Source organism: Megascapheus bottae, unplaced genomic scaffold, assembly GCF_031878675.1.
Source record: "Megascapheus bottae isolate mThoBot1 unplaced genomic scaffold, mThoBot2.hap1 HAP1_SCAFFOLD_40, whole genome shotgun sequence".
Classification (NCBI taxonomy): domain Eukaryota; kingdom Metazoa; phylum Chordata; class Mammalia; order Rodentia; family Geomyidae; genus Megascapheus; species Megascapheus bottae.
In genome coordinates, this window is record NW_028327715.1 from 1,491,970 (window position 1) to 1,504,341 (window position 12,372).

Genomic DNA, 12,372 nt, shown 5'->3' on the forward strand with positions numbered 1-12,372 from the left:
ATCAAGGATGAATTTCCCCCCTTCATACAGTGGCATTCTTGACCTTGCTTCTTGCTTGTTATGTTGTTGTCTTTTGACTGTTTGGAGGTTGTTTCCCCCCTCCCCCTGCCAGATCTTACTTGGACATGTCCAAAGTGATCATCTTTAGCTACCTTTTCTGGTTCGTCCTCACCATCATCTTCATTACGGGAACAACTAGGATCAGCATCTTTTGCATGGGCTACTTGGTGGCCTGTTTCTATTTCCTGCTCTTTGGAGGCGATCTGCTCCTGAAACCCATCAAGAGCATCCTGCGTTACTGGGACTGGCTGATTGCATACAACGTGTTTGTGATTACAATGAAAAATATCCTGTCAGTAAGTGGAACCCTCTCCTATATAACACACTTGTGGTTTCCATGTAAGAGTAAACAATCCTCGTGCCTCTCACATGACCTTGTTAAAAGCCTGCTGAACATTTAGGATCCAAATGATGGTTCACTCCTTTTTTTATTGAACCAGATTAGGCCAAATTCTTTCTACTCATTTTTCACTCCTTGAAGGCCATACTTCAAAGGGATCTGTATTCAAAGGAATGAATTCTAAAATGTATTTCACTAATTAATCCTATCCTTCTTGAGGAACAATTTGTCATCACTCACTGCATGGTTTTGAAGTGACTCTAGTAACCTGAATCAGACTTACAGAATCCTCATAGTATTTGAAAATAAAATGCTCTTCCATAAAAAGAGTCATAGGAATGTGTAATAAACTGAGCAGTTTTATAGACTGTTATGTGGGGTAGGGAATGATGAAGAGGGACTGGGAGTGTGTCCGTGGTAGAGTGCTTGTCTAGCGTGCATAAAGCCCTGGGTTCGATTCCTTAGCACCACATAAAAAGAAAAAGCCAGAAGTGGTGGTGTGGCTCAAGTTATAGAGCACTAGCCTTGGGAAAACTCAAGGACAGTGCTCAGGCCCTGAGTTCAAGTCCCAAGACTGGCAAAAGAAAATATCTTACATATCTGGGTGTGGTAGACATTAGAGAGAATTCAACATTGTGATGGCTTCTAAGCAGAGACATCCAGATGAGTAGAGACATCTTGTTTGCTCTGCCAGTGAATACCTGTGTCCTTTCTTTACCATGACAAATGAATTACAGTGCCCAGTTGTAATTCTATAGTACTGATCATTCTATTGCACTGATCTTCTAGACCCCAAGGGCACCCCTTCAGTTATTTGGTGCTGCCAATATTTGGTTAAGAACCTTTCATGAGCTCATCAATAGCATTATGTTGGACCAAAGAGATCCCCAGAGGACAAAGTCCACAACTGTCTCCAACCTGGGTATCAGACTTGTGGTGTTGTCACTGAGGAGAATTTCTGGACACATTGAAGCAGAGACAAGTTTATTAAGGAAGCAGAGCAAAAGAGAAGGCAACATACACAAATTGGATGCAAATATACAAACACACACAGAGTACTCAGTGGTGTAAGTATAAGTACTCAGTGGTACTTATACATGAAAATAAGACAGAAGAGTTAACATTCCTCTTTGTTCTGGATACCTGGTATATCTAATCATTCTTGACATTATCATGTGGAACCAAAGAGATATTAAAGCTAGCCAGTTTGCTAAATCTGGGCCTTAATTTCTTTTCTTTTGACAAAGTCTCCTTCTAGTACAAAACTAGTTTTCCTTGAAATATTTACCCAGAATATTCTTATCCAGAACCCTGGATACAAAGTTAAAGGCACTGTCAGTTCCTACAGTCTCATGGAAGAGTAGCAAAACCTAAGAAAAAACATGCCAAGTCAAGCCATCTATCAATAGCAAGTGTATTCGTAGCTCCGTCTTCTTCTGCCTTCATATCCTGATTCTAGCATGGCTCAGGCAGAGGGAGTTCATGCTGCTTCAGCTGCTTCTCAACTCTGTGCCTGGTTCTTACAGCTGGAACTGGTACTGAGTTAGAAAAGCAATGATGTAATGATCCACTGCTTCTTTCCCACTTAGGGATTTAGGGATGAGATCATCCACCATTCAATTGCAAAAAGCTATTGCAGACTTGAGTTGGGAGATGATATATAATGTATAGCATTGTGTTTAGGGGTCTAGGAGGGCCAAGCATATGCAGTCATAAATACTTGAATAATTTATTTTGCCTCGCGTCTGTTGAAAGATGAATTGTCTAGTTGATGGTAGAGGCAGCTTTGGGCAGGTCAGCACTTTACCCCATTCACATTAATTTACACTTGGAAAGTATTGAGAATCGAAAAAGAAGGTATAGACAGGAAAACAAGCCATTCCACGCTGGAGCCAAGCTCGTGATGAGGGGTTTAAGCTAACCCATCCATCCACCTATTTGTTCATCTGTCCATTGTCATAGTCTTCTTTGCTGAGTGAAGAGCTAGAGATAAATAGGACTCGGTTTGTAACCCTTAAGGAACCAACTTTCTAAAGAGGAAGATATACCTGTTTTAAAATTATGGCAATAGAGGTTGGGAATTTGGCCTAGTTGTAGAGTGCTTACCTAGCATGCACAAAGACCAGGGTTTGATTCCTCAGTTGCACATACATAGAAAAAGCCAGAAGTGGCTCAAGTGGTAGAGTTTTAGCCTTGAGAAAGCCCAAGGACAGTGCTCCTGAGTTCAAGCCCCAGGACTGGCAAAAACAAAATTATGGCAATAAAATCATCTGTGAGAACGATTGCCACATTTTAAGAACAAAACAAATATAAAAGTTAGCCTAGATCTCACCTTGTTGTATGATGGATCCAGTCCTGAGAACACAGAAGCCCCCCATGTAAAAGCCCAACTTTGGAGTTTGTATTGTAGCACTAGTGGATACTACAGGCTCTCCAATCTCAAAGCCCTGCCTAACTGTGTTGAACTAATACATGGTTTCCATGGCCAAAACCTACACAGGTGCATAACAAAGTAGAAAACAAATCAGATGTGAACACAATCAAAGTCAGTCAAAAACCAGTGAACACTCAAATCAAGCAAAGATATCCACTATAAGGCCAAACAAATCAATTGAGGGCAAAATCAGTTGGAGATAAATGTCTCACAGACTGTTCTGACTACTCTGGCTTTGAATGGCCATCATCAGATCTCTGCCTCCTGATGAGCTAGCATTACAGATATGAGCCACCTGATCCTGGCTGGAACCCATCTTTTAAGTTGATACTTACAAGGATCAAAAGCTTGGTAGCACACAAATATGTCTGGGATTCCTGGCTAAATAGCCTCCGCTTTAGGAGCGAGGTCTAAGGATTAGTACTCACAGGATCCCAGCTATACACACAGTGAATCATCATCACCTGTATGTGTTGGCCAGCAGTAGTTAATGCTTATTTAAAATTCACCTCCCAGGGAACTTAACATAACTGTCTTGATACATTCATTTTTTAAAACAGATATTTACTAGTCATCATCAGCAACAGTAATAACAATAAAAGATTCCTTTATCCATAGAATTAGCCAAATAAGCCCCAAAAGACTTCCTTGGTCTCCCCTGAAGACTAGACACCCATGTCCTTCTTGGACACCCATGAATGATATGCAAGTAGTTGTTTGTCTACATTATTTAAGGAATAATGACAAACAGAAACCTTCGCAGATTCAATAAGGAGCCATCAGTGATTTTTCACATATTTGCTAGCCAAGGTTGGTTGAATCCCAGAAACAGCCAACAGGTACAAAAGCCAAGCCCTGCTTACCATTCCTTCCTTCAACTCCACCCTGCAGCTTAGGTCTGGAATGCTCTCCTTGAGGGACAGCATAGATTTAATTGTTAGACCTGTGAGAAAGGAAGTGTACCAAAATCAGAGTCCTATATTTCAATGAGTATCCATTCTCAGAGTTTGTTTCTTCCAAAATAGCTGAGAATTTCTTCCTTGAAAAGAAGTGTTTTTGCAGAGGCATCACATTGGAGACCTTCCTTTCATTCATTAGGTATAATTTCTAGAATTTACATTGCTCTCTGAGCAGCTAAAGTAAGCCTCCATGGTAACTGGACTTTTAGTTTAGGTATGGACAGCCCTCTGTAATCATTGTCACTGGGTCTTTGTCAATTCCTGCACATGCTGGGGTCAGAAGAAACCAAACTTTCTTTTTGGATCCCGTGATGGAGAATTGACCTCCCCATTTGTTTTTCAGATAGGAGCATGTGGATACATTGGGACACTGGTACAAAATTGTTGCTGGTTGATCCAAGCCTTTAGCCTGGCCTGTACAGTTAAAGGCTATAAAATGTGTAAGTATGCGAGGCAGAGATGTTCTCATTTTAAAAACAGGGCCTAAGTACATTCATTAAAGATGTGAAATTGGAGCTCAATTTCTCCCTAAATAAAAGCTATAGAACTGCAATGCATTGTGTACAGACTGTTCATAGTATGAGGAGCCCCCATTCCCAGAGTCCCTGGACCATTTTCTAGAAACTCCCAAAGCCCCAAAGGATTTGGGGATTGGATGCAATGCAGTAGTAACTCCATATGCTTTCTGAGATGTGGTTAGTAAGCATTCCAGATGTCTATCCAAAATTACAGTTGTTCCAGTTAGAACTTTGAAAACAGACATGTTGGAAAATGCCTACAAATCCCAGCTACTTAAGAGGCAGAGACAGGAGAATGGAGAATTGGAAGTGAGCAAGAACTTAATCTCAAAAACAAACAAATGGGCTGGAGATGTGACTCATGACTCAAGAACTGGTAGATGGTAAGTACATAGCACATACATACATATATGCATACATTCATACATATATACATGCATACATACATACAAATATAGATGAAAGAGGTGTAGAGGTAAAAATCGAGAAATATCTTGGGCCCTCAAAGTAAGTCAGACTTCCAGGCCTTCTTTCCTGTTGAATCTCAGGGAGCTTCTTCATATTTAGAAAAATCATTGGAAGGACCCCCAGAGGTTCCTGGAATTGACTTCTTTCTGCCATCTGCTTCTTGCACCGAACACCCAGGATACATCACACATGGTCTGTTGTGGTGTGCAGATGCTCATGTGCATGCCAACATGACGTTCTTCTGAACAATGGTGTCCAGTCAGGCTGAATCAGACTGCACACAAGCCATCCACCTGACAAAATGTGCTACCTGCCATCCCTCCTTCAATCACCCCATCCTGTACTCAGTGTCAGGTTGGGTAGAGAACTCTGTCCTAGAATAGATATTGTCTTTTGTGTCAGTGCATTTCCTCTATCATTAGGACATTATTTTTCCATGAACCTTTTTGGAGATTCCTGAAGAAAGAAATGTTCCGGGGGCTTCCTTGTGCCTCAGGGTCAAGAGCTCACGATGGGGTCACCTTATGAGTCCATGTGGACATTGGAGCTCAAATGCTCGTGGGGAGACCAGATAGCAGAGTGCTGCTCTTGTGCCTGCGTGACTCGTAGGACTGTGGAAAGCACAGATTTCCACAGTAGCGGTGGGAGTGGAGTTAATTTCTGTATTGCCCCTGCTGCACTCCCACAGCTAACGAGGACTCGTCCTGTAAGTTGCCCAGTGGAGAGGCGGGGATTATCTGGGACAGCATCTGCTTTGCCTTCCTTCTGCTGCAGAGGCGAGTCTTCATGAGCTACTATTTCCTGCACGTTGTAGCAGACATCAAAGCCTCTCAGATCCTGGCCTCCAGGTTGGTCGGGCACGATGGGATTCCATGGTTGATTTTCTTAGGAAACATACAAAAAGGAATGCTTCCCTATATTTTTCTGTTTTAACTTGTTGGGAAAGCCCACGGGAAATTAAGAAACTTCTTCTAGGAAAATCAGGGCAAAAAAATTACAAATAAGACTTTGGGGATCTCAGATAGACATGGTAGTACAATGTGACACTTTATCAAAACTTAGGACATGTGTAAGTGGTACATAAGTATAATTGAGTCCCTATATACACACTCCTCACGGGAAGCAGTCCATTCTGGCCTCCAGCAGTAACAGGAATTTCTCAAATGAAAATATACAAATGGTGGCTGTGGTGTAACTTAGAGTACATGCACAAAACCTTAGTTTGGAAGGGAGAAAAGTAGAGAGGGCAGGTGGGAGGGAAGGAGAAAGGAAAGGGAGGGAGCAAGGGAGAGAGAAAAGAGGCAAGGGAGGAATAGAAAAAGAAGGAGGGAGGGAAGGAGGGAGAAAAGGAAAGGAAAAACGTTATCCAACAAGTATATAAAGAAATACTAACCATCACTGATAATCAACAAAATGCAAATCAAACCAGAGTTATTTCACTTTACCTTATTAGAATGGACACCACAATATAAACATATATATAATTCAAATTAACAATTTATATATAATCTACTTTATGTAAAAGTATATATTGTGAATAATTTTATTGTTGGGGAGGGAAAATGGGAGCAAAACATAAGAGAAAAAATAGTGTTTGAGAAGAAGTGTACTCACTAACTTACGTATGTAACTGTAACCCCTTTGTACATCACCCTGACAATAAAATTAAGTTTACAAGAAGAATCATAAAAACCATGGAATCGCTACAAAAAAATTAGCACTAGTTTAGAGATTAAAAAAATAATTATATATATATATGTTATATATAGTGATAAGGATAGAGTGAGAAGTGGATCCTTATGTACAGTTGGTGGGAATGTAAATTAATGTCAGCTTTATGGAGAACAGTATGGAGGTTCCTCAAAAAGCTCAAAATAGAACAATCATCTGACCCAGCAATCCTACTTGTGGTACCACTCTTACAAGGTCAAGTGTATAATGCTTAGGCATGGTTTCTGGCATGCCTTCAAAGAGACTGACTGCTCTTTGGAAAATACTATTTTCTCTTCACTGATCTCCCAGACTAGTGAGCAGCTCACTTGCTCCCAGGAACATTTTCTTGTTTATCTACCAGGAAAAGGCTTCTAGAAGGGGGTTGGTAACCTCCAGCCAGGAAACTTCAGTCAGCCAACAACAATGGGAAACCAGGCCTTCTAACCCATAAGTGATCATTTTCAGAGTAAAATAGAAAAGGCAGGAATACTAACTCGTTTTGTCTTCTGTCTCCCTTTATAGAAGGGCTGAACTCTTTCAGGCCACAATCGTGAAAGCTGTGAAAGCAAGAATTGAGGAAGAGAAAAAGTCTATGGATCAGCTGAAGAGACAGTAAGGACGTCTTGATTCTCTCTCATTCTTCACTTTTCCATTATGTACAACTATCAGCTGAGTCTCAGGTTTTTCAAATCCATGAAAAATCTACTTGTGTCAATGTTCCATATACTCACTCCTCTGTCAGAGAAAATCACTGATACCTGCTAGGCTGTAAAGGAACAGAAATATGGCTCGCTCCAAGATGGAAAAGCGAACACCTTGAAAAAGACCTGTTACAGTTGTTTAACTTAAGATCCCTGAACAGGCCATTTAAAGTCTCATAAATTAGGTCTCATAGTTCTACTTTTCTGAATTAAAAACAAAAAAAAGATTAACTAGCTAATGAATGAATCAGGGTCTTCCCCAGTGCCAAGCACTGCAGTGTTCATTGCAGCTGTGAATTGAGAAAGTGAAGTGGGGTCAGCTTTGGAAGCATCTGTTGAAATCATAACCGATGGGCAACCTGATATTGGCCCATTTAAGAGTCCATGCTAACTAGAGAAGTTTCTAGAAGTGAGACTCATCTTTCCCTGAATTTGATGCAAACACTCTTCCCACTGTACCCTTCTGGACAGCTCAAAGGATAGATAGTCTGACCCTTTCAGGAGAGTCAAGAATTCTGTTGAAAAGAATGTTCTCCGGATAAAATTTTCAATAATGAATGGAACTTCTAAAGAGTGGTACCACTTATTTGTTTGGGGGCAGGTCTGAAAGTTGGTGGCTACAGAAGTGGATGGCCAAGAAAATGGAAGTGCTCAATAATCAGCTCAGCAGGAATGTTCTTTTAGTTTACAAGAATAGCTCCATATCATGCTGAACTCATATCTCACTTTCCTTCTCATAACCAAAGATATATCCTTGTATAAATTAAATCATTCCATAGCATGATTCTTTTCACAAAGGTGCAAGTAATGCGCCAAAAAATAATGCGAATGCATTATGGTACAACAGCTGTTATAACAAATTTCAACCCACATTTAGATGGTGTTTCTCACTTCTCATAATAGAAGTAATGCATCCTGATGAATTTTTCCACTTGTTTAAAAATTCAAAACTTGAGAAATAAATAACTTGTCCTTCCTGATATGGTATGTTCACACTGGCTGTGATACAAAGGGTGAATACACAGGCCAGGCCAGGAGCGTGGCCTAGTGGTAGAGTGCTTACATGAAGCCCAGGGTTCCCTTCCTCAGTACCACATACACAGAAAAAGCTAGAAGTAGTGCTGCTGCTCAAGCGGCACAGCACTAGCCTTGAGAAAGCTCAAGAATAGTGCTCAGGCCCTGAGTTCAGACCCCAGGACTGGCCAAAAAAATTCTATGCTAAACCTTAACCTTTATGGGTCATCCTGAGTCTAGCATCTGTGAAGCATGAAGTAGCCACATGAATTACATGTAATATATATAATGTATATACTATATATTGTATATGTGTAATATGTAGGTAGTTAATATGTAATATATATTATATAATACTATACAGTATATAGTATCTATTGTATACTATATATTATATAATATACAATATATGGTTATATGCATTACACACAACACACATTGCTTATTAATAATGAATCTCATCACAATTCTTGAAGTTGACTACATTGTTTGTGATTTTATTTATTTATGTCCATTGGCCCTAAAATACCTGCATGTGTTCCCAGCACTACTAATTTCGCTTTATTTTATAGAATGGATCGCATCAAGGCCAGGCAACAGAAGTACAAAAAGGGTAAGGAGAGGATGCTGAGCTTAACCCAGGAGTCAGGGGAAGGCCAGGACATCCAAAAACTCTCTGAAGAAGATGATGAAAGTACGTGGAGATATTTTCTTCCTGTTCAATTACCTTGATGTGGTCAAGAAGCATGATATTGAGGCACTTTTCTTTTTGCCAATTTTACCAATGTATTTTATTTTTAACTTTGCAAGTTTTACTTTCCCACTGTGGATGGGGTCTTTCTATTTGTTTCATTTCTCTGTCATGAATGAATAATATTACAAGTAGCCTTAGCTTTATCTTATAAGAGACATGCTGCTAAAGAAGTTGGCATGGTTTTGCGAAATGTGTTTATTGAGGGGAGCTATTCCAGCTAGGCTGCCATTGGTTTCTATAAATTTTATGTAAATTAAATATGCATGCATATTCTATGTGGCACCTGATTATTGATAACTAAAGTATCAATTATTACCTGTTCCAGTGAGAGCTGTCATGAAGTATATATTTATAGCAATATAATCTATTACATCTAATTAGATATTTAGTCTATTCAGCTCAAGCTTTAAGATTTATGAGTTTTTTAATCTTATCAAAACTTGCATGTTTATCTGTTTGAAGGGAATCAAACAATAATGCATGATATATTTCCAATATATAGCATCTGTTCATCACCTTGTTTCAACCATGCCTTAAAATAATCACCATGAACTTTCTGGCCATTACAATGTATGCATTTTAATAAATTATTTTACTGAACCATTTGCCAGTAAAATAATTTGTGAAAATACACATACACTTTTCAGCCTTAGTATATATAGTTCTTTTCCTGACCTCTGATGTACTTTCGCAACTGACCTAGATTTGACAATTGAGTTATTAAAACGTGGTTTCAAATTTTGTTTGCTCACTTTATAAGAATTAATGTTTGGACATATTTTATTTTAGGAGAAGCAGACAAACAGAAAGCCAAGGGCAAAAAAAAGCAGTGGTGGCGGCCTTGGGTTGACCATGCTTCCAGTAGGTTTCTCAATACTCTTCCAATCTCACTGACTCTACCCTTATATCTTTGACCAGAATTCAGGCTCTCCCCATGACCTGTGTGTCCTATGCATGGTTTAACCCTTGTGACTTGACAGGGAATTAAGAGTGTAGGAAAATTGCAGCATCGATGGGTCTATAGGCTCTATAGATCTATTCTTCTAGAGATAATATACAAATAGATAAGAAAATAATAACCAGCTAATACAGTTGGCTGAAGAAAGCTCAACATTTAGGCTTACAGACTCTTGAGTGCAATTTATAGGCTCGGAAAGCAAAGAAATGATTATAATTCTCTCTAATTTGGAGGTCCAGAGTTCTTCTGGTATCTGTTTAATAACTAAGAATGAGTTTGCAGCCAAGTGCCACTTACCCATGCCTGTAATCCTAGCAAGTCAGAAGGCTGAAATCTGAGGATCATGGTTCAAAGCCAGCCTGGGCAGGAACGTCCATGAGATTCTTAGCTCCAATAAACTTCCTCCACAAAAAAAATCTGGAAGTAGAGCTCTCGCTCAAGTAATCAAATGCTAACATTGAGCAATAGAAGCTTATGGACAGTATCCAGGCCCTGGGCTCAAGTTCCAAGACCAGAGCACACGCGCGCGCGCGCACACACACATACACACACACACACACACACAATCATCATCACAATGAGTTTGTGCTCCGCTAGTACTGATTGAAAACTTATCACTACATTCAGAGTCTGTAACCCTTTCTTTAAGAAACTAGACATATGGGGACAAAAACATGAGAAGGGGTATCAATGCGTGAGAAGTAATGCACCTACTATCAGGTGAATATAACTATAACCCCTCTATACATTACAATAAAAATTAAGAATTTTAAGTAAAAATTCTCATGTATTAAAAGCCTTTATTAAATTCTGAGATTAGAAATCCAGTAAAAAAAAAACTGGATATAGATGTCATGAGTCTTCTGTTCCCTCATTCCAAAAGCTTATATTTTTATTGGTATTCTATGTTTTGGCAGTATACTAAGTATAGAGTTGAGGGATGACTCGCAATGAAAGCATTTACCTTCTCACTTCACCTCCTGTCCAGTCTCAAAATGGCTATAAAACTGCACCACACAGCCAGCATGTGGCACAGCCTCACAACCACCTGCCACTCAGAATTGATCAATTCACAACAAAAAACAGAAAATCATAACCAGATAGCCACATAGAATATAGTGAATTTCCTTTCTGATTGTAAAAATGAACTATGAACTACAGAGTTCACTGGGTATATTCGTTCTGCTTAGCATAGAAATCGGCACTGTTGGCCAGGGCTTTGTAATGGAATGACCCAAATTAATGTAAACCCTCCTTAACTATATTAGAATATTGAATAATCATTATTTTAAAAATTATTTGCCATGTCTTCAGTCTTTTTTTATCATATGCCACATCTCTGTAATTGTGGCTAGCTAGTCTCATCAGACAAGGAATGTCACCAAAGCGCATGACCTCATGCAGCGGTGGGAAAGACCCTATTAGTAGAAAATCAAATCAGTGCTAATCTTTCCCTTACCTAATTTTGGTATCACCTAGATCTGGTTTGGACCTCTCTTCTCCCAGTAGTCATTTTCCACAATCAGCAAGTAGGATAATGAAAAAAATATTTGAAATATGGCTTAGTATATCTAGATAGAATAAAATTTAATCCTCAATATTGAATTTTAACATTATGATGAAAAGTGAGTTCTAAAGAGTTTTATTTAATTTTCTGCCCAGGTCAAAAGACTAACAAGTTGAAAACAAGTGTAATTTTTCCATTTACTGTTTATTGGCACAATAGTCAGCTACCATTATGGTAACAGACTGAGAGAACTGCCTGTTCCTGTCAAGTCACAAGTAAACTGTGCTTACTTTTCTGTTTTTAAAATACCTCTGCTAGTTAGTGAGACCTATCCATTTCAAAACCATGTCCTATTGAACGCTTTGTCTTTTCAGCTGAGGTAAATCACTTTGGTTGTCCCTCCTTTTTGCATCTAAACATTGTATTTTCAAAGAAATTGGATATGGTCTTTGGTAATCACCTTACAAGTTGATAATAGTTTAAAGAATTTCCTGTGAAGGTTATTAATGTTAGATTTTATGACTCATTTCACCCTCATTATATCAAATTCATGAAGACTGGTATTAAAACTAAATGTGCCTTGTTACAGTACTTGATGGTGCAATAATGCAGAAATGTGTGTAATTCATGGTTTGGAATCATTCTGAGCTGTGCTGTTAAATTTTCTCTGCAAACTACATTTTCTTTTACAAGCTTGAGAAGAACACAAGAAAGAAAAACATATTCTACTTTTTATGGTCTTTAATGGGTTCCAGAACTCACCTTTAGATCTGGAAGAATTTTTTTAAAGCCCTTATTCTGATCTGTTGAATGGCAGGGTTGGGCTTTCAAACTAAGGACTATTATGGTTGCAATATTAATATAAGTCTGTCAGTGGTGTTACCATGTTGCCATGGTCAGTAGTGAAGATTTTAGCATGGTTTGCAGGTACCTAAGCCTCTAGTTC

The 12,372-nt window shown here is 39.0% G+C and overlaps 1 pseudogene; it reads left to right on the forward strand.

Annotated features, from left to right (window-relative positions):
- The window catches only part of LOC150039295 (piezo-type mechanosensitive ion channel component 2-like), a 171,653-nt pseudogene that overhangs the window by 113,260 nt on the left and 46,021 nt on the right, over positions 1-12,372 (forward strand).